We start from the raw sequence: 26,507 nt of genomic DNA on the forward strand, positions 1-26,507 counted from the left end.
CTCTCTGAAAGAAGATAACATCGTTCAGGACTTCAAATTGACTTCTACTATTTTTCATACAAGATTTCCAGCAAAAACAACAAGGTTTGCACAAAGACAAGATCTGACCCACCATGAAAAGAAAAAAACAGACATTAGAAATAAACACAGTAACTCGGTCAGATGACAGACATATTCACTACATTGCTTCACTATAGTAACCATTTCACTATCTATATACACCAATAACATCACGTTGTGAATCTCAAGTATACACAACAGTTTATTTTTTAAGTAATAAAATGAAAAAAGAAAAAGAAATTCATAGAATATCCACATTTGGAAATTACTAGCAACAGACTTTAAAGTAACCATAATTGATATGTTCATGGAATTAAATAAAATAAGGTGGAGAAGCAGGAAGTAGAAAGAATTCTCAAAAGAACCAAATGTTAAATATGAAAGGAAAACTACAATGTATGAAATTAAGAATTCAATGGATGGGTTTAACAACAGGTTACGTTCAGTTGAAAAAAGAGGATTTGTAAACTGAGAGAAGAAATTACCTACTAAAGGATAGAATAAAAGGATAGAAAAATAAAAGATTATAAGAGACAAAGCATGTGATGAAAAGATCCAGAGTCTATGTACCTGATGCCCAACAGGAGAGGGAAAAGGAGTAGGTTGGAAGTAAATTTTAAGAGCAATCATTAAAAAGTTCAAAAGTTATGGGTACCCCAAAAAGAATAAATGTAAACACATATACATTCCTAGGCATATCAGAGCAAAACTGCTGAAAACCAAAAACAGACCCAATCTTTTAAACCTCCAAAGAAAAAAAGACATGTATTAAAAGAAACAACCATGATACAATTGACTTCTCAACAGAAATAAAGCAGCCAGAAGTCAACAAACTAGAATCTTCATTATGCTCTAAGAACATGACAACCAATTTAGAATTCTATACTCAATAAATATCTTCCAAAAATGAACAGGAGATTAAATTCATGTTCAGACACCTAAACCAGAGTGAATGTATCACCACTAGAACCTCATTAAGTAAATACTAAAAAGGTTACTATGGGAAAAATAAGGAGAACCATAAATAATAAGGTTATCTATGTACATAAATGCAAATTAACATTGGCTATTTAAAACAATAGCAATAATAATAATTTCTAATTGGATTTAAAATATAAATATAAATTATAATATGCAAGTAAAAAAACAGAATACATGGAACAAGTGTCCTAAGATCTCACATTGCTGGGAGACAGTAAAAGTACCAATTTATATTAGATTTGGAGCATGTTTTTATCTCTAAGAAAACCAATAAACATCATAAAAATAATTCAGAACAAGCTGCTATTGGAGATAATAGAATAACAAAAAAATGCAAAAATAGCAATACACTTACTAGGAATGGAGGATTTTAAAATAAGGAAGTTATGAAATATTTTTAGGGTTTGGTACCAGGGATTGAACTCAGGGGCACTTAACCACTGAGCCACATCCCCAGTCCTTTTCTGTATTTTATTTAGAGAGAAGGTCTCACTGAGTTGCTTAGTGTCTCACTTTTGCTGAGGCTGGCTTTGGACTCTCAATCCTCCTGCCTCAGCCTCCTGAGCTGCTGGGATTACAGGAGTGTGCCACCACAACTGGCTTGGAATATTTTTAAAGTTAAGATTTTTGAAATGTTTATATCTTGGCATGTAAATGCTGACTGCTGTCTTCCACACCAATAATCAAAGAATTGCACTGAAGTGTGATAAGAACAGCATGAACGCACTGAGGATTTGCTCTAGCAGAATCAAGATTTGCCAAGCTTTATGGACTAAGTCATTGTGCTGCTGGTGCAAAGACAAATAGACCAATGAAACAGAAGAGAGATTCCAGAAATAGATAAATAGGTACAGTTGATTAACAGTTGATTAGAAATGGAAGAGTTGATTGATAAGGGTACACTGCCAAGGAATGGGGAAAACACAGACTTCTCAGTGTATGGAGAATTGAATATTTAAATGAAAAATATATGAAACTTGACCCTACCTCATGCCATTACATAAAAATCAATCTCAGGTGAGGTGTAGATCTCAATGTAAAAGACAAAACAATAAAGTTCCTATAAGACAGGAGAAAGATTTTTTTAAAAACATTCCATTAAATGCTTCAACCATAAAGGAAAAGAAAAGAATAATTGGACTGTATTACAAAGAGGAACTGCTGTTCACCAAAAGACATCATTAGAGAGTGAAAAGGGAAGCCATGGAGCAGAGGATGTTTGGTGCACCTACAGGAAACAAAGAGCTTATATCCAGAACGTAACGACAAGAAACCAACAAGAACTTTGAATAAACATCTAAAAAATGAATCTCAAAATGGCCAATAAACATAAAGCAAAATTGCTCAACCCTCTTAATCATCTGAGTAACTCAAAATAAAACCACAGTGGATTCCATTACACAAACACAAGAATGTCTAAATGTTTTAAAGCTGACAGTGCCAAGTGTTGGCAAGGGCATGAAATAACGACCTTTAGAGCCTGCAGCTGCCACCCAGGCTCTGTCAGGCCTTAGTTCCCCTTCTGCCCACCTCACTGGATCCTCACTGGATCCTCTTCCTTATCCACTTGAGGACTCCAGCTCCACTTGGAAATTACTAGCAACAGACTTTAAAGTAACCATGATTGACATGTTGGTTAAATTAAATAATAAGGTGGAGAATTTGAAGGGTATAAGCATGCACTTGAGACTTGCTCATGCTGACCGAGTTACTGTGTTTATTTCTAATGTCTGTTTTTTTTCTTTTGGTGGTGGGTAAGATCTTGTCTTTGTGCAAACCTTGTTGTTTTTGCTGGAAATCTTGTATGAAAATAGTAGAAGTCAATTTGAAGACCTCCTCAAAACCCTAGATCCACCTATGTTACCTGGTCACCCGCCTGTCTTTCTCACTAGAGCCAAGCTCCTTGGGTGTCATGCCAGTCCCTCTCAGGGGCTCCCTATACAATGGATTAACCAACAAGGCCATTTTGTATTGATAAAGCACTTTTCCATTTAAGTTGCTTTTATATGTGATTTCATTTGAATCTTAAAATGCACCTCCAAAATTATCTCCATTCTTCAGGTGAAGAAAAATGGGGGTTTCAAGAAATAGAGGACATGGCCCAGGCCCCGTAGGGAGTATTTTAAGAGAACTTTCACCTGCTCAGGGCTTATCCAGGACATTGCCCTTCTCTCTTCCAGGAAGCCCCTTTCCAAGCCACTAGGATAGACCAGAAGGCAGCTTTTCAAGGAGTCTAGTCAGTCGTCACAAGTGATTTTCAGAAGTCATTCTGAGACATTTGCTTTGACCTCTCCACCACGTCCGACATTTAAACCAGTTCTTCCCCTCCCAATGATTTCCTCTTGCTGCCTGGAGAGCAAGGCACAGCTGTGCAGACCCAGGCCCAGGTCAATGGGCTAGACACCAAGCCAGCAGCGAGACCACTCTCTGTGCTGGTCACTAGGTTGGTGGGCCAGACTCCACCAAGCCCTGCCTGCTTTCCCTTACAACTGACCTGGGATGCTAACTACAGTGAGGCCACAGGGAGCCTCCAGCCCAAAAAGCAGGCCCCACGACCACAGTGAAATCAGTCCAGGATTCATCAGTGTTGTATGTGTCCCTGGAACTTCCCTTCTTCTCCCCTGACCTTCTCCAGCCTTCCTGGAGGGGCCCTGGTGGAGCAACTGTTGCAAGCTGGCTCTCTCTTTCTCCATCCCACTGCCCCTCCCCATCTGCCCCTCCCCATCCTCCACCAACACACAGGCATTCCACTCTTTGAGGGTGGAATCTGTTGTCAGACCACACTGTCCCCAGATCCCTAGACCCCGGAAACTTGCTGCAATTGCAGGATACTAAAACCTGCAACCTGGACAGCTTTGACTCTGGTGACAAAAACCCCTGTTCCAAGTCCCACACTTTTTCCTCCTGACCCATTGGGTAGGGTTGGCCATTAAGACACGGGACGCTCAATTAAATTTGAACTTCTGATAAACAAATTATTGGAAGGGTATAAGCATGCACTTGAGACTTGCTCATGCTAAAAAGTCACTCATTGTTTATGTGAAATTCAAAATTAACCCTGGTGTCCTGTGTTTTAATTGGCTAAATCTGGTCAAAGGACATGCCCACCTGCCTCTCATGTCCTTCCTTCTAGATCATGCTCTGAGTACCTGGGACCCTGTCCAAAGGGTTCAGAACTTACTTCTCAGGCCTTTGCAGGCCCCTCTTCTCACAGATGTCTGGTCCCACCAGAAGGCTGCTCCTAGGCCCAAGGAGTGGCCTAAGGACATCGGGCTCTGGGGTAGGGATAACTTAGGCTGCAAACTGTGTGTCCCCCCCATGCTCTAGAAGTCCCTCACAGTGAGGTCCAAGATAGAGAGCAGGGGCCAACAGCCTCCCTTTGAACTTGAACTTGTGTGTGGCCTACTAAAGCCAGGGCAATCCTGTCAGCAGCACACAAGGGCTCCTCCCCAAAGCACTGCTTTGCTGTCTACACCTGTTGCAATTCCTTCACCTCCTGCCTGCAGAAGCACCCAGGTTGGATGGTAGCACCTCCTGAATAGGGTGACCTGGGGAGGGAGCCTGCTTGTGCCAGGGTGGGGTAGTACTAGGGTGTCTGGCTTCCCTAGGTGCTGCCACATCACTACTGGCTCCATTGTTCAGGAGTTCCCCCAGGGCAGGGCTGCAAGCAGAGGCTCCCTCTAGCCTCACTGTTTGGGTGACTGGGCCCTGATTGGGTCCTGGTAACTGGATCTGAGCCTTAGTTTCTTCAAAGGAATTTCAGGAAGAATTCTTATTTCTTAGATGGTTGTGAAAATCGGGTCTAATTCTGCAAAAAACTGGAGAGAGCAAAAGGACCAGTGGTTTCCAGAGGTTAGGGAAAAGAGGGGGGTGAATAGGCTGAGCACAAAGGATTTAGGACAGTGAACAGGACAATACTACAATATTGGACGCACCACATCGTACCTTTGTCAAATCCCATCGAATGCACAACACCAGCCAATTAAACCAGGGACATGGGGTGATAATGCTGTGTCAGGGCGTGTTTGTGGATTCTAACAATGTGCCACTCTGATTGGATGTTGATGATGCTGGGGATTGGGGGTGGGGATGGGGGCGTAGAGGAACTCAACTTTCCAGTTTTACTGTGAACCTAGAACTGTTGGGGGGGGTAGTTTATTTATCAGAAAAAGGTAAGATGATGGATGTAGTCAGTCATTGAACAGACGCCTATGGAGGGCCGAGCGCGTGTGCACTTACAAATGATCAATGAGAGTAAAGTGGGTATTTCTTCTCAAGCGCTCGGGAGCCCAGGAGGTGGCGAGAAATCGCCCCCTGGTGAAGATGAACCACAGCGCCGGCCACCGCGACCACAGCGCGGCCGCGCCGTGGGTGCGCAGTGTAGACCGGTACTGGGGGGACAGCAGGAGGCTGAGGCGGGAGGGCTGATCGCTGGCGGCAGGGTCCCTGGAGGCGACTCTGCGTCCGCGCTGAGCTGGGAAAGCGAAGGAGGCCGGGGAGCTGAAGAGGGAGGGAGGGGCGGAGGCGCGCGCCCCGCCCCGCCCGGTCCCTGGCGCCCCCGCGTGGCCGCCGCGCGCAGTGCACCCGCGTAAACAAAGCCGGCTTGGTGGCTGGGCGGGGCCGGGAGGACCGACGCCTCAAATGAAAGCATCAGTGCTTCTAGAAGTGCCGCTGAAGATTACTGGGAGCGGGGCCAGCAGGGTGGGGAAAAGGTCCCCTTTGGGGACGGTTACCCACCCGAGAAGCTCCACTTGGAGCTGCAGAGATGCTACTCCCCTCTGGGGTGGAGGAGAGGAAGGGAGCGCCCTTCTATGGAGCAGGAGGTGCAGTCCTATGGTCACTCACTGGCCACACCCCCACCTTCACCGTCTCCAGAGCAAACTTCTCTTCCCTCAGTCCAGGAGCCCTACCACCCCCCATACCCATGTCACCGTGTCCCTCGATCCTGCCACTGCTCAGCATCACCTCCCTTGGGGTTAGAAGGAGGAAATGCCTCTTTCCCAATAAAACAACCCAGAATCACCCACCTTGGCAGGGGAGAAGACCCTGGTGAGGTCAGGCCCACGGAGCTGCCATGGCTGCTCAGAGCTCTGCCCCAGAGCTGGCCACAGGAACCCTCCTTGAACACTGTGCCTGGCTGAGACCACACCAGAGCATCCACGAAGACCCCACTGGGGATCAGGATACTGCAGGGGAAGCCGATGTGGAGCCTCTGGAATCTAGTCCCGCTGCCTGCCTTGCCACAGCCTCAGTTCCTGGTTCATTTCTGCTCCATGGCCCCCACACAGCAGGTCCTCTTCTACATCCAGAATTTAATCTCAAGAAGGAAAAGTCCAGAGACCTGACACCCTGCAGGGTGACTTTGTGAACCCCAACAGGACACTCATCCAGCCCAGAGGGAAAACACACACACACACACACACACACACACACACACACCGCTCTTGGCCAGGCCCCTGCAGTCATGCTGCAGGGGTATGAACTCCTTTCCACTCAGCTCCTGGTCATCAGATCCCCTCTCACCCACCCTGCCCGGCTGCCTGCATTTTACAGGGCACCGTGTTGCCAGCATTTTCATCCAGGATGCTGATGATGCACCCACCGTGAACAAGACTCTGTGGGGGACCCTCTACACAATTCCATCCTGTGACAGTTTCCCTCCCACATGCATGGAAGCAGAAGAGACTCCGCTCTCACATTAGCCCAGGGCAGTTCCTCTCAAACCTGCCCCTCCCTACTCTCTAGCTTCTAGCCTCAAACTTCCTCTGATGGTTGTTTCCTCAAAATTACCACCCACGTCTCAGTATGGACCATACTAAGGCTGTAACTTAAAAGCTCGGAATGAACCATCTGCAGGGTATCATTAACTTTTGATTAAATACAGGTGCATTTCTGCTGTAGCCTCTTGGGTTAGGAAATCCTCTCTCGGTTGACCTGCTTTCTTGGCAAAATGCATCTTGATTTCTATATTCTAGACTAAGACAACTGTTTGCTGTAAAGGGCCAGATGGGAAATATTGTAGGCTTTGAAAGCCATCAGTCTCTGTTGAAACTACTTAGCTCTGCCCTCTGAGAAAGCAAAGACCATATGTAAATGAGTGGGTGTAGCTGTGTGCCAATAAAACTTTATTTACAAAAACAGGCAGGCAAGGGGCTGGGGTTGTGGCTCAGTGGTAAAGGGCTTGCCTAGCACATGTGAGGCACTGGGTTCGATCCTCAGCACCACGTAAAATAAATAAAGGGATTGTGTTCATCTATAACTAAAAATATATTAGAAAAAAAACGGCTGCAAGATTTGAAGCAGTCAATAGATTGCTTACCCTTGTTTGAGACCTACAATGTATATTTGGGCATCATGACTTATTTTAACAGATGACTAGGTGATGAAGAACTCAATTTGGCTTCAGAATATCTTGGTGCAAAGTCAGGCCTATATGTCATAGCTGACCTGAGTCTCAATTCCCTCACCTAAAAGTGGGGGTAATCATGGATGTAGTAGATGATGGAAATCACTCCGGACACCCCAAAGACCTCTGATGTGAGTTGGAATTTTTAAGCCTCCAGAAGAGTTGATGGTAAACTCCAGAGTAACCCACACTTACCACTTGTGCCATGTGGACTTGAGGATCATCAGAGGGCCCAGCCAACAAGGGAGAGGGAAAGGGTCCTGATGGAACTGGCCCGGAGATCCATGCTTCACCTAGTAGGTGCCCCCAGGAGTGGAAGACTAGAGAAATCATCCCCTGTTTTCTTGAATTCTTTGAAATACTGGCAGGATAATTTTGCTGTTGTTGTTGTTGTTTGGGAGTTTGGAGGGTACTGAGGACTAAACAGAGCTGCTCTAGCACTGAGCTACATTCCCAGCCCTTTCTATTTTTTTTATTTTGAGACAGGGTCCCACTGAGTAACTAAGGCTGGCCTCAAACCTGCCATACTCTTGCCCCAGCCTCCCCAGTCGTGGGGACTCCTGGTGTGCACCCCTGTGCCCGGCTTTTTACACCTCCTCACTTGCTCTGTTATTTCAGTTTCCCCTCTTACAGCTCCACGTGGGCTGAGTGCAGTGGCAGGGCCAAGACTTTTGCCAGAGCCAGAACCATAGAGAGTAGAGCAAGCCCCCTTCTGATGTCACCAACCTCAGGCACTAGACGGAGCCACCCCCTGCCTGCCTCTAGCACATGTGGCTATTAGGGAGCATGGGGATGGGGCTGCCTCTTTGCTCCATTCCTCCTGGTGCCCGGACCCAGCCAAGCCCTTCAAAGTGGTTCTGGGGGCACCAGCTCTTCTGAGAAGCTTGATGGGCTACCCACCCCCCTTCCAGGGGCTGGGCCCTGGGAGTGCAGGGTTGGGGCTGCATGGGCATTTGGGCACCACTCCAGGAGCTTCTGTGTCACTTCCTGGCCTGGCAGCCTTCAAGCAACAGAGGTTGTTAGGTGGAGCAGGCTTTTAAAAGCCCCATCTCACTAGGGACCCCACAGTGACATCTGAGGAAAGGCGTCAACCTTCAGTCCTGGAATCATGTTCTCAGTTTTCCCTCTGACCTCAGAGGGCCCTGACCTCCCAGCAGAGGAAGATCCTTGGTTCTGGGCCAACAAGCTCATTCGTGGAGGAACCTGAGACCCAGCGAACCCAGAGTAGGGAGTGGGAGCCCTGCCTGGTCCCAGACCCAGGTCTCTCCCCATCCGCCACAGCATGCAGCTTCTCACATCAACACGAATGACTCTGTGGCTTCCTCTCCCTGCTCTTTCACACCCTTCTGAATCAACAGAACGGCTGCTTGATCCCTGCTGGAGGTGGGGCCCAGCAGGGCAGGTCTTAGGGCTGGGGCAGAGGCTTGGGGAGCAGGGGCTGCCCAGCACGAAGGGGGAGGTTCTGTCCTCTCCCTCCAGGGGCCAGAGTGAGCCCCAGCTTGGGTCTGCTTGCTCTGCCGTTCCAGAGGGAGGTGGCGGGGTGTGTCATCCACCCAGGGAAACTGCCGCAGGGTGCAGCCCCCCGGGGTCTGAGCACACTGACCTCATCAGGCATTTCCAGCCAACCTCCCCTTAGAGCCTGTTCCCCAGGATGGTGGGAGGTGATCTCATTCCCACTGGAATGCCCCTGCCATTCACATGGCCCTGGCCAGGCCACAGGCCACAAGGCACAGGCCAGGGCAGAGCCGGGGCCAGAGGGAGTTAAGTGAGCTAGAAGCAGAGAAGTCAGCAGGTAAGCTGACGATGTCACCTAGAAGGCCAGAAGGCTGGAAACTGGAGGTGGGACAGAGAAAGCTTAGCCCTTGGGAGACCATATGTTACTATAGTGAAGTCAGTGGGACAGCTGGCCCATGGGGGGCACCGCCATCGGCACCACCACTGTCTGCGCAGGGATCTCACACCACCAGTATTTCCCTCCCCACATGCCTACCACACATATGTGCACATGGTGATAAATCACTAGCCTTGGGTTCAAATGGCCTTAGACAGGCTCCTTGTCCTCTCTGAGCTTCAGTTTCTTTGCAAAATGGGAATAATAGTGAAGGTATCGTCTTCTCAGGGCACCAATAATCCAGTAATGAGGCCTTGCAGAGGGCCTGGTGCGCAGGGAGCTCTCAGAAGCACCTAGTTATTGGTGTCACCAAGAGATAAAAGCAGGCTGGAGGAGAAAGTGAGAGCCCCACTGTCCCCAGCTCGGCCCTCCAAGTCAGAATGCAGTGACTCCAGGCAAAACAGCGATCTTGGAAGGGCTGGAGCTCATACCAGGGGGCTCCAAGTGTGACCACGGCGAAACAGTCGCACCGTGGAATCCAAGGTGTCACCAGTCTACCCCACTGGACTTCAGACACCATGAGATCTTTATCCTGTTATAACCCATGATATGTGGGAGGTTCCCAGAATGTGAGTGGCTACCCAAAGTGATACAACCAGTAGATAACAGAAGCAAGGTTTATATACAGGACTTTACTGCCCCAAACCTCATAGTCCACTGACCTCGAGTTTTGAAGTAGTTTTTACTCAATTATATAGATTAGTGTTAGTTCTGTCCACTAACTAAACACTTACTCTCTACCTGACCCTGATCTAGATATTGTCTGTAGATAAGAGTGGAAGAGATGGTTAAGGAGAACTAACCCAAAGCCATTTATATCAATGTGTAAAACAGAATGCATAACAAATCGTTTTCTCTCAGGGTTAGGATATAGGCTAAGTTGCTGTAACAAAGTCCACTATTGCGATTCTTAAGTAAGATTTGCTTCTCTCTTTTCCATAATAGTCTGATGTGAGTGGCCTGTTCAGCAGGGCAGCTCTGTTTCATAAGGACATTCAGGGATCCAGGTTCTCCCCCATCTTTTTGCTTTGCCGTCCCCCCAGGCAGGGGTTCTCAACACGGAGTCCATAAATAGAATTCAAGGAATTCCTGAAATTGGAAAGAAAAAAGTTACACCTGTATTTTCACAACTTTCTGCATGAAATTTAACATCTCCCTCAATTACCAATGAAGCAATAAATCACTAGAAGTAATATCAGAATCGAGGACTTTGTCGCCCATAGAAATCACGACGATTTTCATATCACTTTAGAGATGCTAGATATCTCAAAATATCATTTAGTGTTCATTAGTATTTCAACGTTCCAATCATTATTAGTCCTGCTGGTAGATTTTGTTGCCTGATATGAATAAAGAAGTTCAGTTTTGCATGTCACAAATTTGGGTCTGCATATGTATGTTTGCATGTTTCGGTTATTTTGATATCTACATTTCAATGCAATCAGTTTCTTTGGTAGTCCTGTGTATTTTATTTTATACATTTAAAATAAATTACCCTGGAATTACGCCAGACATCTCAGAGAATCCCTGGCACACACACACACAAAAAAAAATTAGGGACACTTTCCCCAGGGGTTATCCTTGCAGGAACACTCAAGGCTGAGTCACTGCACACGTATGATGTAGCACAGGGAGACAGAAGCAGTGAGAGCAAGTTGTTTCCTTGTGGAGAGCATTGCAAAGGTTTCCCACAATGTCCATTCTCTATTTGTGGGAACTTGGCTACGAACAGCTCACTGCAAAGAACGTGGGGGAAATGAGGTCTTATTTGCCAAAAGTCTTACATGGAAGGAAGGCAGGAGGAATTTTAAGGTATAACCCAGAGTTAAGGTTTTCTGATCTGTAAGATTAGAAGATGGGAATGGAGTAGTTGTTTTTCAGGTTTTTGACCAGGAATTATCTATTTTTTTAAAGGAAATTACTCCAATACAGATGAAATCGAAGTGTATTGTTAAGTGGGGCAAGGAACCCTGGGCCCTGACAGGCTGACCTCTTCATTCCTGATCTTTTTGTCCCAGAGGCTCCCTGAGGAGCCTCCCAGAAGCCCCCAGGTCAAGGACAAGTTTGCCCTACACCATCTGCTGGTGTCTGAGGCCCCTTAAAATCCTGCCTCCCCTGGGCTGCTTCAGTCGTAAGGATAAGTTGTATTAGACACTCAGTGAGGCCACAGGGGACAGACCCATCTCCCCAGGAAAGAGTTCAAAGACAGGCAAGGCTGTAGGGAAATAATACATCTTGGAGCAAAAGTAGAAGTGAGAGTAGCCCAAAGTGAAGCACAGAATGCATTCTGGGAGGGAGACCTGCAGGAGCAAAACTCTAGAGAAGGAATGGCCTCAAGAGAGTGAGAGGTCAGACCCTGTGCCGAGGAGGTCAGGAACGAAAGTCAGAGAGTTCTGGAAGGGCCAGTGACCCACGTCTTTGGCCTCACTCTCAAAACAGCCTCTACTCACAGGCCTCCTACACAGCAGCAGATAATGGACTCCTTTTCCTGGTTGGAAAGCCTGAAATGGCCATCATTTGGGAGGACTATTAAAACCAAGGGAAAAATTCATTTTTTCACTTCACTAATATTCACTTCACTCATCTTTGTGCCCAAAGTAATGGAGCCAGCTGACCATGGACTGAACCTCTAAAACCATATGCCCAAAATAAACTATTCCTCCTTTAAGTTGTTCTTGCCAGGTTTTTGGCCACAGTGACAACATGTGTAACTAGCTTGGGGTACATACAAGTAAGGAGATTATATGTTTCAAGAAAACTAAAGGAGCAATCATTGCCCAAATCAACAGAAACTTTTAGCATATCCCTCCAAAGACCTTTGGCTTTCCCCCAGAATTGCCCAGGACTTATTTATTCCAAAGAGCTCTGTGCGGATTATAAATGACAGCCAGAGAGAGTGGCCAAATGTTCTCACTCTGTATTCTTGCTACCACGTGGGCGCTCTGGTCACTATTCCTGCACTGACGGCTGGCTACTTGGCCAAGGTGGTAACACATCCCTGCTCACAGCATGGCCAACAGTTACCACACTATCAGGAGCCACAGATCCCGAATCCCGTGCTCAGTTCCTTGGGTGTTGCTCTTTCTGTTCACACTTCCCTGTGCTTGGCCATTGTTTTTGCAGAACAACCTTTATGTCCTGGCAGCTGGGTCAGGAGAGGTTTCCAACCACACCCTTCCCTAGGCCCAAGGAAGGGGTGGGTAACCCGTCTTTGTTTTCCTCCTTCTTGATTGCGTGGACCCCAAGGCAAACCTGCCTCCCTCCCCAGCCATCAATGAGCATGCTAGGAAGCATTGGGAGGCAGACTGATCCAGCCACAGATGATGTTATTATCTTCTTTCTCTTGGGGTGATTGGTGCCTTTGTTGCTTTAGATATTTGCACGAAAAAAATATAATACCCTGCAAGGTGGCTTACTGCCTCAGTTTAAACCAAGAAGCAACTGACTTCTCATATTAGAAGAAAACGAGGAGGAGGAGGAGGAGGAGGAGGAGGAGGAGGAGGAGGAGGAGGAGGAGGAGGAGAAGGAGAAGGAGGAGCAGAAGGAGGTGGAGGAGGAGAAGAAGAAAATAGCTAATATCTATTGAGTACTGGGCCAAGCTCTCTGCTCCTCACCCCAACCTGGGAGGTGGGTACAATTAGTGGTCCCATGCTACAGATGAGGGAATGTGGCTTTAATCATTCAAGTCACACCCACTGAGTTATTTGTCTGACCCTCCTATCCATATGTGCCTGCTTGGGTAATATCCCAACTAGGGAAGACAATTAGTGAAATTATTTATCCTCCCTTTTCACTCCCATCACCCATTAATTCTTTCTGTCTCTCACCATTAGTTAAGTCCAGAAAATACGAGAGAAAACAAATAGCAACGAGTAGCAGGAATGGTATTGAACTAAAAGTTGGAGACCTGGACTCCAGCCCCAGCTCAGCCAAAATTTTGATGTGTACGTGTAGGAGAAATCATACAGTGAGCCTTAGTTTCCCCATCTGCAAAATGAAAGATGCTTTCAATGCTATCTAGGTCTCTTCTAACTCTAAAATTCTGTGATTCTGTCAAAAAAGCCATACTTTCTATTCCCAATCAATGAGGCATGACAATGTGTATATGCACCCATGCATAAAACATCACAGGGAGCCACCATTTGGCCCAGGCATCCATTTATTCATTCCTTCCAGACAGCTTGAAGGGAACCTCTCAGAAAAGATTAGCAATTTGAAGCGAACAACTGTGAAATCCCCGGGAGAACCAGATGCACTTAATCCAGGGCTGGTTATTAGATCACTTCTGATTCATCTCTTGTCTGGTCTTAATTTGCTTGTTAATAGCTTGTCCTCTTTCTCTCCCACTTCCTGCTATTGTTCACTCTTTGTTCCTTTCAAGAATTGAGATCACAAAATGTCACTCTCCCATTTGGAGAGATACATCTCCTCCATCCGTGCCTCCCTGAGCACAGCTGGGTACCCAGGTCCCCTGCAATCTTCCTGTTTCTACCTGGACCTGTGTGTTCCAAGAAGAAGAACTAAGAGGAAGAGCTGCACTTTTTTATCATTTCCCTGGAAGCCAAATATTGAAGTATTTAGTGGAACTTTGAAGTTTACGGGAATGGGAGCTTTGCTGATGACGTGTCCTGTGCAGGGAGGCCAATCTCTCATGACATCATTCTTTCATGGTAATGCAAATAACAACAACAACAAAAAAAAACCCACAAATGAACTAATACATTGAGTTAAAACAAAGCAAAACGTGTAAAGCCCAGTGCTGATAAATAAGTGATAAAATGCTGCTGAGTAAATGCCTTTTGGGAAAGCACTTTGACACTATGAATCAAAAGTTCAAAATGAACCAGGTGCAATGGTGCACACCTGTAATCCCAGCAATTTGGGAGGCTGAGACAGGAAGATCGAAAGTTCAAGGCCAGCCTCAGTAATTTAGCAAGACCCTGTCTCAAAGTAAAAAGTGGAGAAAGGGCTGGGGATGTGGCTCAGTGGCAAAGTACTCCTGGGTTCAATTCCCAGTACCAAAAAAAAAAAAAAAAAATTCAAAAATGCACATTCTGCTGTTTGAGCCAGTGTTTTCTATTAGGAAACGGAATTCCAAGAAACAATTGCAGAATGGCAACATGCAGATACAAAGCAGCTCAGCTGGAGCCTAATTGTAATTGAAAACCGTGGGACACAAAGCAGATTTCTAAGAATGGGGATTCAATAAGTAAACGACAATGCTTCTCAATAAAGGAATATTCTTCACTCATTAAAAAAACATGTCATAGGACATTTAATGACATGAAAGAATGCTCATAATTTTTCTCTATTATGTGCAAGAATTGGGTTACAAAACTGTGTATGTAGAATGATCTCGTGAAATCTGTATGAATATGTGTATTACTAAAAATCTAGACTATACCCCACAATATCAGTGGCATTTATTTCTCCATGATGGAATAATATATGGTGTTTCTTTTCTTTTCTTATTGCACCTTTTCAAAATTCAACTTCATTACTTTTCAACTTTATTAAAGAGAAAAAAATGTTTGTATAGAGTTATATAGATTTTTATAAAAACAAAATGTCTGTGGAACATTGGTTTGTGTCCTGGGTGAGCAGGCAAGAAAAGGGCAGGCTTGTCAGATGGAATTACCGTTCTTTTTAGAGGGAAAAACCATTTATTTCCTTCTGGTCATTCTCCCCTCTGTTCTTCGTTCTTCTAGTGGGTGACCTCTGGAATTCTACCTGGCAATGGATGAATGGTCCCATTTGTTATTGCAGCAAACACCATAAGCTGCCTGTTCCCCACCAGTCAACTTCCCCTTCCTTATGTGCTGAAGAGATGATCATGTATATCTCATCCCCAGGGTTCAGTGGTATCATACTGGTAAATTGAAACTGGTGTATTTACACTGCAGCAATTGGCCAAAGCTACAATCTGGGATTGTCCCTTCTCCTTGAGCCAGTTATTAAACATTTAATAGCATTTGACTGCTTGTAACCTTTGACACCTCCATGATTTCCTGTTATGGCAGCCACTATTTTTTTTAAAGAGAGAGAGAGAGAGAGAGAGAGAGAGAGAGAGAATTTTTTAATATTTATTTTTTAGTTTTCAGCGGACACAACATCTTTGTATGTGGTGCTGAGGATCAAACCCGGGCCGCACGCATGCCAGGCGAGCGCGCTACCGCTTGAGCCACATCCTCAGCCCATGGCAGCCACTATTGATTCAGTGGTCAAAGTCCTGAGCCCCCTGTTCCCCTCCAGAACTGCTCCTCAGCTTCTCAACCTGTGTCCAACCACATTCTAGGCCAGTAATTCTGAAAATGTGGTCCCCGAACCTGTAGCATCAGCATCACTGGCACTTATCAGAGATGCAAATTCTGGGACCCCAGGCTGGACCCATTGATTCAGACACTCAGGGAGGTTGCAGCCATCTGTGATTCAGCAACCCTATGGGTGAGGTTGGTGCTCACTCAAGTGTGCCCTGATAAGGGCACCCCTAGCCCCAGGAAGGACAATTCAAGCCCCTAAAGAGGTGGGCTGTGAGCCAGGCTATTTCTCTCTAGATCTGACTTTGCAAAGCAAACAACTCCCAGACTTACCTTTGACTCCCAGAGAGCAAAGTTCTTACACAAATTACTAATGTCCCATCTCCCCTTCTCCACCTTTCCACGAAGAGAAAATACCTAAGATGGTTAAAGCCCTACATCCCCAAAAGATTATGTGTTGCGACCAACTCCTATACATACACCAAAATTAAAATGATACAAAAGGAATTTGACCAATATTAATGTCTCTGCATTTATGGAAATTTCAAGTTTTTTGTTTTTTTTTTTTACCCTGGTTTGCTGTCTGTCTACATAAATGCCTTGTCGGTCTGTTGGGTAATCAACCTAGCAGGCCTGTCACCAAGAAGTAGCCTACCGTTTTATTCAAGGTCTCCTAAGCAAACCTCGGCAGCTCAAGTTCCCCAGACACATCCTTTCTGCATATGCCGAGGAGGTGATGAAGATCAAGGGTCCGTTTTGACACAAGTCGCTTGCTTCAGGCAGTGGTCCAGGAACTGCAGCACTGAGACAAAAAGTTATGATCTTGGGGGCTGGGGCTGGGGCTGGGGCTCACTTACCTGGCATGGGTGAGGCATTGGGTTCGATTCTCAGCATTGCATATAAATAAATAAAATAAAGGTCTACCAACAACTAAAAAAAAATTTTAAAGTTATGGTCTTGCTATGACATGCCACAGGATGGATGAGACATTGGGACATGCTTTTGATCGGTTCTCTGGATGCAGCCCAACCACAAAGCAAACTCAGCCCCTTACCACAGCTGGCTTCCCCCGGCCTCCTTACTGGTCTTGCTGGGTGCCCCTCCTTCCAAGTCACATGCACACAAAGCATCTTGCCAGATATTGCTGCTAGAACACTCCACCCAGGATAGAGACTGAATGCAACCCTTGCCTGACACTGGTTCAGGGGTATCCCTGAATGGACACACACGGTATCCATTCATTCACTCTCCTACCAGTCAGCCAACAAAATTTATGGATGACCAAGCAACATGCTAGTCCCTAACACGGAGTTGGAGCTGAGTTGGACATGTCCCTGCTCTCACAGAGATTAGGACAGACACAGGCAGCTTCTTCATCTTTATTCCTTCTAAACTTTGGGCATAGCTGGACATCTTGACATCTTTGGTCTCCCAGTCACCTCCTGGTTGTTTTGACAATGAGGAAGCTATCGTTCCCCGCCCCTTCTCTCTCTCTCTCTCTCTCTCTCTCTCTCTCTCTCTCTCTCTCTCTCTGTTTTGAGACAGGCTCTCACTAAGTTGCTCAGGGCCTTACTAAATTGCTGAGGCTGGCCTCGAACTTATCCTCCTTCTGCCTCAGCTTCCTGATTTGCTTGGATTACAGGCACGTACCACGGCACCTGGTTCCCAACCTGTCACCTCTTATTTCAAAGGCAGTCATTTTCTATAAGCACCAATAGAAGAGAGCAATCACATAAATAACTTGCATAAAAATAAAATCATATTTGGCTCTGTCATGCACAGCATGTTTCAGGAACAGCTGATTTGTTCTTCTAATTTGCTTTGGCTGCGATTAATATTAAAAGGAGGTGGCAGGGAGTAGGGACAGAGCCTGGCTTTAATGATTCATCACAAGCAGAAAACTGAGAACAGTCAGCTACTGGAACTGAGCCCTGTGGCAGCCAATGGGTGACTCAGCAGCTATCCCTGGCCTGGGCACCTTCCCCATGACCACCGCCCACCCTCCCAGCCAAACCAGGGCATCGCCCCTCAAGCTGCTGCTCAGAGAGAAGAGGCCACAGGTGGCATTGGGACAATGAGTCCAGAACATGGCAGTGTTTCTCAGATGGTGGAAGCTGCTCACAGCCAGGCCTCAGGGCCTGGGGTGAGACTTGTGAATTTTGACCTCCTTGATCCTGCTCTCCAAGGCTCAAGAAAAAAAAAAGTGTCAGCACAGAAGCAAGGGAGAGAGGCATTATTTGGGGATAAGCAGCAATAGTTGTTTTAAAAAGAAAATCCCACACTTTGTGGCAGAGCCTCTAATCATAGGAACAGCTCCTCTGGTGACCAACCCCTTTCCTGAAGTTCTTTAGCGCCCTGTCAAGAATTGCCTCATTATCATAAACCCAGGTGTTGTTGGAAGAGACTCATTGGGAATAATAAAAGATGCTCTTGTCACTCTTAAAATTCCAAAGTTTTAGAACTCTCTGGATCAGGAACCTGGGCAAAGCCCAAATATATTTTTTATCCTATCGCACTTGACTTCTCCCAAGTTGCTTATGGGTCTCACTGGGCCCTGTTTCTGAACAAGTCACATGCACATGAAGCCTTTTGCTAAGCATCTACTGCCATAAAACTTCACCCAGGATAGGAACTGAACACACCAGTGACCTCAAGGCTGCACGGGCCATCCATTCAATCATTCTTTCAGTCATTCAACAAAATTTATGGATGATCAAGCAACATGGATTGGAAGTAAGAACCAAATCAGACGTGATCCTCTTCCCCCACAAGCAGAGAGGTTGTAAGCTCTTGAAGGGGCCCAGGACTCAGAAGAAGAGTGGCATTAACAAGTAACGACTGTTCTGTTTGCTTGGTTATCATGAGGTCATAGAGGGCTGGTGAGCCCCACTGAGGGCCAGGCAAAGCCTTTGGTGGCTTTGCAGGTGAGGGACAGGGAGGAAGACTAGAGATCATCAGTGCTGATTTTTTTAAAGCATTTATTTATTTTTAGTTGGAGTTGAATACAATACTTTTATTTTATTTATTTATTTTTATGTGGTGCTGAGGATCAAACCCAGGGTCTCGCACATGCTAGGTGAGCACTCTACACTGAGCCACAACCTCAGCCCCATCAGTGCTGATTTTTAAATAGAGCCCTGGGGCTGGTGAGTGGATTGTTCCAGGGCTGGAGTGGGCACAGCACTCATTCAGCAAACTTTTGCAGAGGCCCAGGGCCCAGAGGACAGCGACTGGAACTAGGCTGGGTATCGGGGAGAGATGGGAAAGGAGTTCAAGACTCAGGTGGTCCACTCCTAATTCTATGGAAGATAATCAAACAGCACTTGGGAGTGTCACTGTGGCCTCGGGTGCCTCCAAGGACAGCTGGAGGGCAGAGAGGCTGATAAGCCAGGGTGGAATGATGAGGAGGACAAGGAGGACTTGTGCACCTTGGAAGGGACGGCGAGTATTTGAGCTAGCCTCAAGACTTGCCCACACTCAAGACGGTACTGCAGAGACAGGGTCTGGCGGGCAGAAGAGCAGGACCTGAAGAGTGATGTGCCACTGAAGGCGGTCAAGAATGTCCCACAGAGTCCTGCCTGCAATCAGAGCTGGTCTAGAAGGCCATGACCGGATTCCCACATGTGCAGAGAAGGAGAAGACCACCCTGTCACAGAGCCCTCCAGGAGCCTGCAGCCTCTCTCCTTGGAAAGTGGAGGTGCTCCCCGCTGAGCACCTGTAGGAAGCATGTGGCTCTAGTTCCATGGAGCAGAGGACGTCAGCCAGAGGCTGTTGGTGCCAGAGCCCGAGTGTTAAGTACAGTGTGAAACATCTGCTCTAGAGTCCCTTTCATCTTTGGGGAATCTGACAAGTGGGTTTTAATTTTCCACCAGATCTCAGCATTTCAAAGTCAGGGGATGAGGGGATGAGGAAGCCAAGGTCTGTCCTGACAAATGGATCCCTGGAGCAGAGGGGCCATGGGGGCTGGCCCAATGTCCGCTGTCCGCTGGGGAGAGGCCCCCTCCACTGACCTCTCAGTGGAGCAGTCGCACTCCCTCTGGGGCCGTGTGGTTCGGGCTTCCTCGTCCACATGCTGGGGCTCTCCCCTCACAGTCCCCTCACCTGCACGTCTAGCTCAGAGGTTACATCACCCAAGGATTCTCTTTGCCGAGCACTGAAATCCAGCTCCTCCGGGGCCTGGGCACCAGAGAACCAGCTCCATGAGTCCTTGGTGAGCACTCCTCTAGCTCTAGCTCTGGGCTGGATGCTCAGGGAACAGTCCAGGGCCCACTAAGTCAGACAGAGAGTAGCCCTTTTTCCTAATGCTCACGAAATCCCTACAAGGTATGTGTTACAAACCCACAGTACAGGTGAGAAAAAATGAGCTCTGATAGGTAAATAACAAGCCCCCGGGGCAAGTCAGTGAGTGACATGCAACAGCTTCACCCACCATCTGACTCCCCACGCCCCTCTTTTCTGCTCTTCCCCACCATGACCCCCCTCCCTCCCCTTCAGGAGCTTCCATTTCATGGAGAAAAAAAAAATCAGATGGGAAGCAGGTGATGAACCCAGAGAGGAGCAAAGCTAGGCTCAAGATGAGACAGGAGAAAGGAGCCAGTTCCAGAATATTATTATTATATTTAATTCTCCTGCAACCTTTTGAGAGAAGACAAGTGATGTCCTCTTTTTACCCACATCACCTAGTACAATACCACATAAACACAGGCATGTGTCTACTAATCACGGGACACGCTCTGGGGAATGTGTCCTTCCTTGATTCCATCATGGTGTGACTGTCCTCGGGCATACTTACACAGCCCAGATGGGACGGTTCTTTCCTCTGACAGACACCTTACAATGAAGATGGAGGAGACAGATGTGCATCAGGATGGTTGCTCGCGGCCTTGGCGATATCTCCAGGACCTCCCCTCCACCTCTGCCAACCACACCTACATGATTCTCTGCCCAGCCCCAGCTCTGCAGCCCCACCTTCCCGGTAGGCTGTGCACGCCCTTGTCTCCAGACCTTCCTTTCCTCCTCCTGTCCCTGAGTTCTGTTGCCCCATGGTCCTGTGGATCCACCACAGCCCTTATCTCAAATGATCAGACATTCTCTACCTGCTTCTTCCTCCCTACTTTCTTTCCCGGTGTCCCTGAGAAAGCTCCTCTCTGGTCGGGCACACACCTGTAATCCCAGAGGCTGAGGTAGAAGGAGTTCAAAGCCAGCCTCAGCAATGGTGAGGTGCTAAGCAACTCAGTGAGACTCCGTCTCTAAATAAAATACAAAATAGGGCTGGGGAAAAAAGAAAGAAAGCTTCTCTCTCTGGAGTCTTCGTCCTCTCCGTTCCTCTGTACTCTCCTTCTGCCTCCTCCCTTTCCTCTTCTTGTCCACTGCATTTGTGACCTCCAATGAGCAACAGGTCAAGGTTGATAAAGTTAAGTGTTGGGCTAATAATACTCTAGGGAAAGCCATGCCCAAAGTTTTGAAAAGAGATTAGACAGGATGAAAAGCCAGAGACACTGACCCCTGAAGCCTTGGACAGCACCTGAAGTCGCCTTTAGCTTATCTGCCCAGCTGCGTCCTCTTCCACATCAGGATCAGCCTGCTTGTCCTCACATCCCTTCCTGGAAGAAGGTGCCAGGGTGCGGGGTGCAACCCACAGCCCACTCTGTTCTCTGACAGGGTGAAATATTAGAAAGCTCTTTTCTCCCAAATAGGCCCAGAAATAACATTTTAGTGTCTAAAAAGAAGAGACAATTTCCCATCAATGACTTGGGCAATTATATTTCAAAATACATTTTCCCACAAGATCCAGTCAAGTTATTTTCATTGTGGATGAAAATATACAGCCCATAAACATTTTTATTGTTCTTCATCTGGCCCTCATGCAATAAGAACAAAAAAGCATGCTCACTAGTGTCTTGTGTCACAAAGACTTTGATTTAACTCTTCCTGCCTCATAGCTCACCAGCTATGGAAACTTAGGCAAGGTATTTAAACGCTTCAGGGGAAATGAAGTTCACAATAACCATCTATCTAGTCAGGCTGACTGAGAACTGATCAGGAAAAATGTGATAATCTACTGTGATGGTGAAATTTGTCAATTTGGCTGGGTCACAGGAAGCCCACATATTTGTTAAACATTCTTCTCAGGTTTTTTTTGTTTGTTTGTTTAATTATCACTATTATTATCAGTATGTTTCTAACTACTAGTAAATTCCTTACAATAATTTATAAATAAATTATAGAATTTCTGTCGATAATCCACATCCTATTAGTTCTGCTTCTCTGAAGGAACTCTAACGTACCCATGAAGCGCAAGACCTATCATGTAACAAATACCTAGCAAGATTCTTCAGTTTTCAGATTTTGGAGTTCTCACTCTTAGATTTATCTGGTATTGAATGGATTTCTGTTAAATTTAACAGGGAAGCTCAGTTTTGTGCTAATTATCACTATTGTTTTCTACTAACACCTTTAGTCCAATATCTACGTACAGAGTTTCTGGTGTGTTAAGGTCTGAGCACATTTGTATTGGCACTGTTATTTCTAAGTTAGGACTTGAAGTTTCAGGATTTCAGCAGTGTTTGTTGGAAGAGGTCTGAGGCTGTTTCTACATCACACCAGAGAAAAGAGAACCAGCGTGTCATGAGAAATTGCTCAGTGCTCAACCCTTATGTGAGCTGCCTCATTGAATCTTCATAGACCACCATCCCTGACCAGTTTTATCTGCATTTCACTGTCAAGGACAAGGAGATCTAAAGAGGTAAGATGACTTGCTCATAGAACAAGGGAGCAATTGTTAGGAATCCAGACTCTTGGTCAGGCAAGGTGGTGCACACCTGTAACCCCAGCGGCTCAGGAGGCTGAGGGAGGATTGTGAGTTCAGAGCCAGCCTCAGCAATTTAGTGAGGGCCTAAGTAACTCAGCAAGATCCTGTCTCCAAATGAAATACAAAAAAGGGCTGGGGATGTGACTCAATGGTTAAGTGCCCCTGAGTTAATCCCCAGTACCAAAAATTTAAAAAATCTGGACTCTGAATTCAAATAGCCCTGGGGAATGATAGACACTCACCACTTAATAGATGCAGACTCTACAAGTCACCTAACTCCCCTGCCTCACTCTCTTCTTCAAAAGCATGGAAATAATCCCAGCACCTGCTCCATGAGTTAGCACATATAAGGGGCTTAGCACAAAGCCTGGGCCTAGTGAACATTCCCTCAAAGGAAGCTCTTCTTGTTAGATGGGCAGAGCCGGGATTCAGACCAAAGTGGAGGCGGACTCCCAATACACTCTGTCCTTGTGATGTATAGTCCCTCAAAGTGCCGGGCTAGCTAGGCAAACTGTCCCAGTTTTCTGGAACTGAGAGGTTTCCTGGGACATGACTCTCTCAGTGCGGAATCCCGCACAGTGCTAGACATACCCAAGTGCTTGGTCCTGTAGGCCGTGGTCCCACTGTGGGACAGGGATGCTTAGGTTTTTGCTTAATCTATTGTGACTCACAATCTGCCCCCAAACTTAGAGGCTAAAACAACCACCACTATTGATTTGCTCAGGATTCCGCAGTCAGGGCTCAGCGGGGAAGGCTCATCTCTGCTCTACCTGGTATCAGTTGGGGCAACCCGACGGGGGCTGGAGGAACCAAGTCGCCTCACAGCTCTAGATTGGCTGGTGAATGGCCTGGCCTGGCCTCACCTCTCTGAAAACTCTCGACCTCAAGGTCCCCTATCTCTTTATGTGGCCCTCCCTCCAGCAGGGTAGCTGGACTTCTTTACAAGGTTTTGAGAAAGGTGAAGATTTTCCCTAAGACTCTGAAAGCAGAAGTTTCAGGTCTCTTAAGGCTTAAGACTCTGTCGTCCTAGGATCTGCTTTCATGATCAAAGCAAATCCCAAGGCCAGTTCAGAATCCTAACAGAGGGCAAATACACTGCCGCTTTCCACAGGAGGGCAACATGTACACTCAGGAATGGGAGCCCCGGCTGGAGGCCATCTTTGTCGTCAACCTACCACACAAAGGCTATAGAAATCTGGGTGGGCTAGCCCCAAGAGGGCAGACACTTGGGAGGCCCTGAGACAGATGGGCGGAATCCAGTAGGATCAGAAAAGGAGTAAGGTATTCTGGCTGAGAGAAAATTCAGAACACTGACTCAGAACAAGCTTCCCAGAAGGTTTCCACAGGCTTGACAGGAGCCGGGGTGAGATGGAGAGCGACATGCTGAAGTGGTGTTTCCGGAAGAGTGATCCAGCAACCAGGTTCTGAAGCAGGCGAGGTGGAGGACCGGAGTCAGCAGTGACCTGGGTCTGAGGAGATAAGAGACTAGAGGGTTGTCCAGAGGGAGGGAGGAAGGGGAGAACGCATCATCCTAGGATGTGGAGGGGAGCACCTTGAGGCAAGAGCCCAGGCCTGTCTGGGCCCCCCTCGCTGTGAGACACCAGACCTCCCTACCAGGAACCCGAATCCTCAGGGGAGATGGCCATGCTCTCAGCCCTCAGAGGAGGTTTAGACCAACCTGATTTCCCCACAAAGAACCCGTTTGCAGGAAGCCTTCCTAATTCTCAGAATGCAGTGCCAGCTCCTCAGCACTGAGCCAGTCCCCAGGGCCTAGCCCCTTCTTTCTTATGCAATCGTTCCCTCCAGAAAAACCATCCCTCTAGACGCCCAAGCACATCTGTGTCTCCCTACGCACACTGTGGCATTCTGGCCATTTTGCTGCCCTCTTTTCACTTCCTGTAACTCAGAGACCGACACACAGACCCCAGCTGCAGCCCTTCCTCTGGGAATCCTGTCTGTAGCCTCCTGTCCACCCTGGACAGTCCCTCCTCTCAACTCCCTCACCACCTCAGCAAGCCCCAGCTCTCACGTGTGGCCATGTAAGAAGTTCTGTGTGGATCTAACACGGCCACGTGGGAGGCCAGCGCCTGTGTCGACTCATTCTCTTCCCCCACAGAGCCTGGAGCAGAATGGCTACATAGTAAGCACCTAATATGCAGATAAAGAAAGGTGAATTGCCCAGCCTCAAGCCCTCGGCCTCCTGTGCAAGGAAGGCACGAACTCTTTGGCAACTCACTGGATTTAGGGGACATCACAGTGAAGCCCAGAGGCTCTTGCAAATCAACAAATATTTATGGTTCTTATTGTTATTGTCCTTAGATGTTCTTTATCCTCAGAACACCCAGAAGCACTGTAGAACCCCCGTTCCCACTTGTTTGTTCACAAAGGCAGGAGGAGTTCAGGCTGGGCTCACCAGAAGTAGAGCCTGGGACAAGGATTCAGCACCCAAGATTGACAGGGAACTGTGCTCAGGAGCAAGGGAAGCAGGCCAGGCCAGGAAGGAACCCAGCCAAGGTGTTTTGAGTGTGGTCTCTGCTGAAGTCCATTCTTTGCTGATCCTCTGTGGAGAACACAAGTTGCATGACAACGTTAGTGCCACCGTGCGTTAATGGTAGGGTGACCAACTGTCCTCATCGAAATAGAACCTCATTTCAGAGAAAATGCCATTGTTGGGGGCCCATACTTTTTCTTCCAAGCCAGTTGGTCATGGCTTTGGGCTACTCCTGAGCAGGGAGGTACCAAGTCAAGGTGGAGCTGGTGCCCTGAGATCAGAGATCTAGAGAAAGGAGAGGACCCACCAGCCCAGTCAAGGGGCTCTGGGAGGTATGGGGTCACTAATGGTATCCACTAAGTGAAAGAGCCTCCATGGGGCATCTTCTTCCATACCTGCACACCCTGGAGGGCTTCACAGAGGGGGAACAGCTCCCCGGCCCCCAGCTGCAGTCACTCAGAGGTTCCCTCAGTTCAGGCCAGCCTGGTGGCTGATTCTGGGAACACCTCGTGGGGTTTACACAGGCCCTGTTGGCTTCCTGCTTGTTTTCGAGACTCAATTAAATTAACAAACTGGTCTCGCTGCCCAGACTCTTTCTGCCGCCTGTATTTTAGCATATGTCAGTCAGGGTGGCCCAGCGTCTCCAGATGGCTGTGAGCGAGTTCCACAAATCCAATGCCAGCTCATCACTGGGGATTCGTGTGTGTGTGTGTGGAGGGGCCTAAAGACAGACGCAGAGCCACGGCGGGGAGAGAAGGGAAATGGGTGGGCAAGAGAGAAAAGATGAGAGAGCAGGGAAGAGAAGAGGGTCAGAAGGCAGGAGAGCTAAACTCCCTCCTCCAGGGGAACCCACAGTTGCCAAGAACCCCGATCCTCCTGCAGGGAAACCCTCCAGCCAGAAAGTTGCAGACTCAGCCCCAAGTTTCTCTGGGAATCCTGAGTGTGCTCATTCTCAAAGTGTGTGCCCTGGGCCAGCAGCAGCAGCAGCAGGACTTCAGAGCTCTTAAGAAGTGCAAACAGCCTCGGCCCAGCCCTGCAGAATCTGGGGACAGGCCCAGCCATCTGCGTTCTAGCAAGTTTCCAGGCAGGTCTGACGCCCACTCCAGCATGAAACCCTCTCCTGCAGGAGGGTGCTCAACCCTCTTCCCAGGGAGGTAGAAGCAGGGAGCCAGGGAGAAGAAGAGCAAGAGGGGAGGACAGGGAACTGGGGGCCCAGACAAGGGCTCCTGCTCCAGACCCGAAGTGTCCAGAAGACCATACTCATTGTCTGGGGGGAGCACCCATTTTCTGGATGAAGCCTGGAAAGCAGGAAGCCAGGATTGGCATGTCCCTGGTGAGAAGCCTGGGGTCACCTTGGCAGGTACAGGTATTAAGTTTGCTCTATGCACCTGGCATGGGGGAGGATAGTGAGTGGCCTCAAACTCAAGTGTCTTCAGGGTCTGGACAGGTAACACAGAGAGGGCAGCAGGCTGGGTGCAGGGGCAGAGGTTGTGTGAGTGGCAGTTTGAGGGGACTGGAAACGTGGGCCTATCTAGACCATGAAGCAGCCACCAGACTCCAGCCTATTGGCGGCACCCAGAGATGTAACCAGCTTGGCAGATTTCTTGAGG

Source organism: Marmota flaviventris, chromosome 16 (genome assembly GCF_047511675.1).
Source record: "Marmota flaviventris isolate mMarFla1 chromosome 16, mMarFla1.hap1, whole genome shotgun sequence".
Classification (NCBI taxonomy): Eukaryota; Metazoa; Chordata; class Mammalia; order Rodentia; family Sciuridae; genus Marmota; species Marmota flaviventris.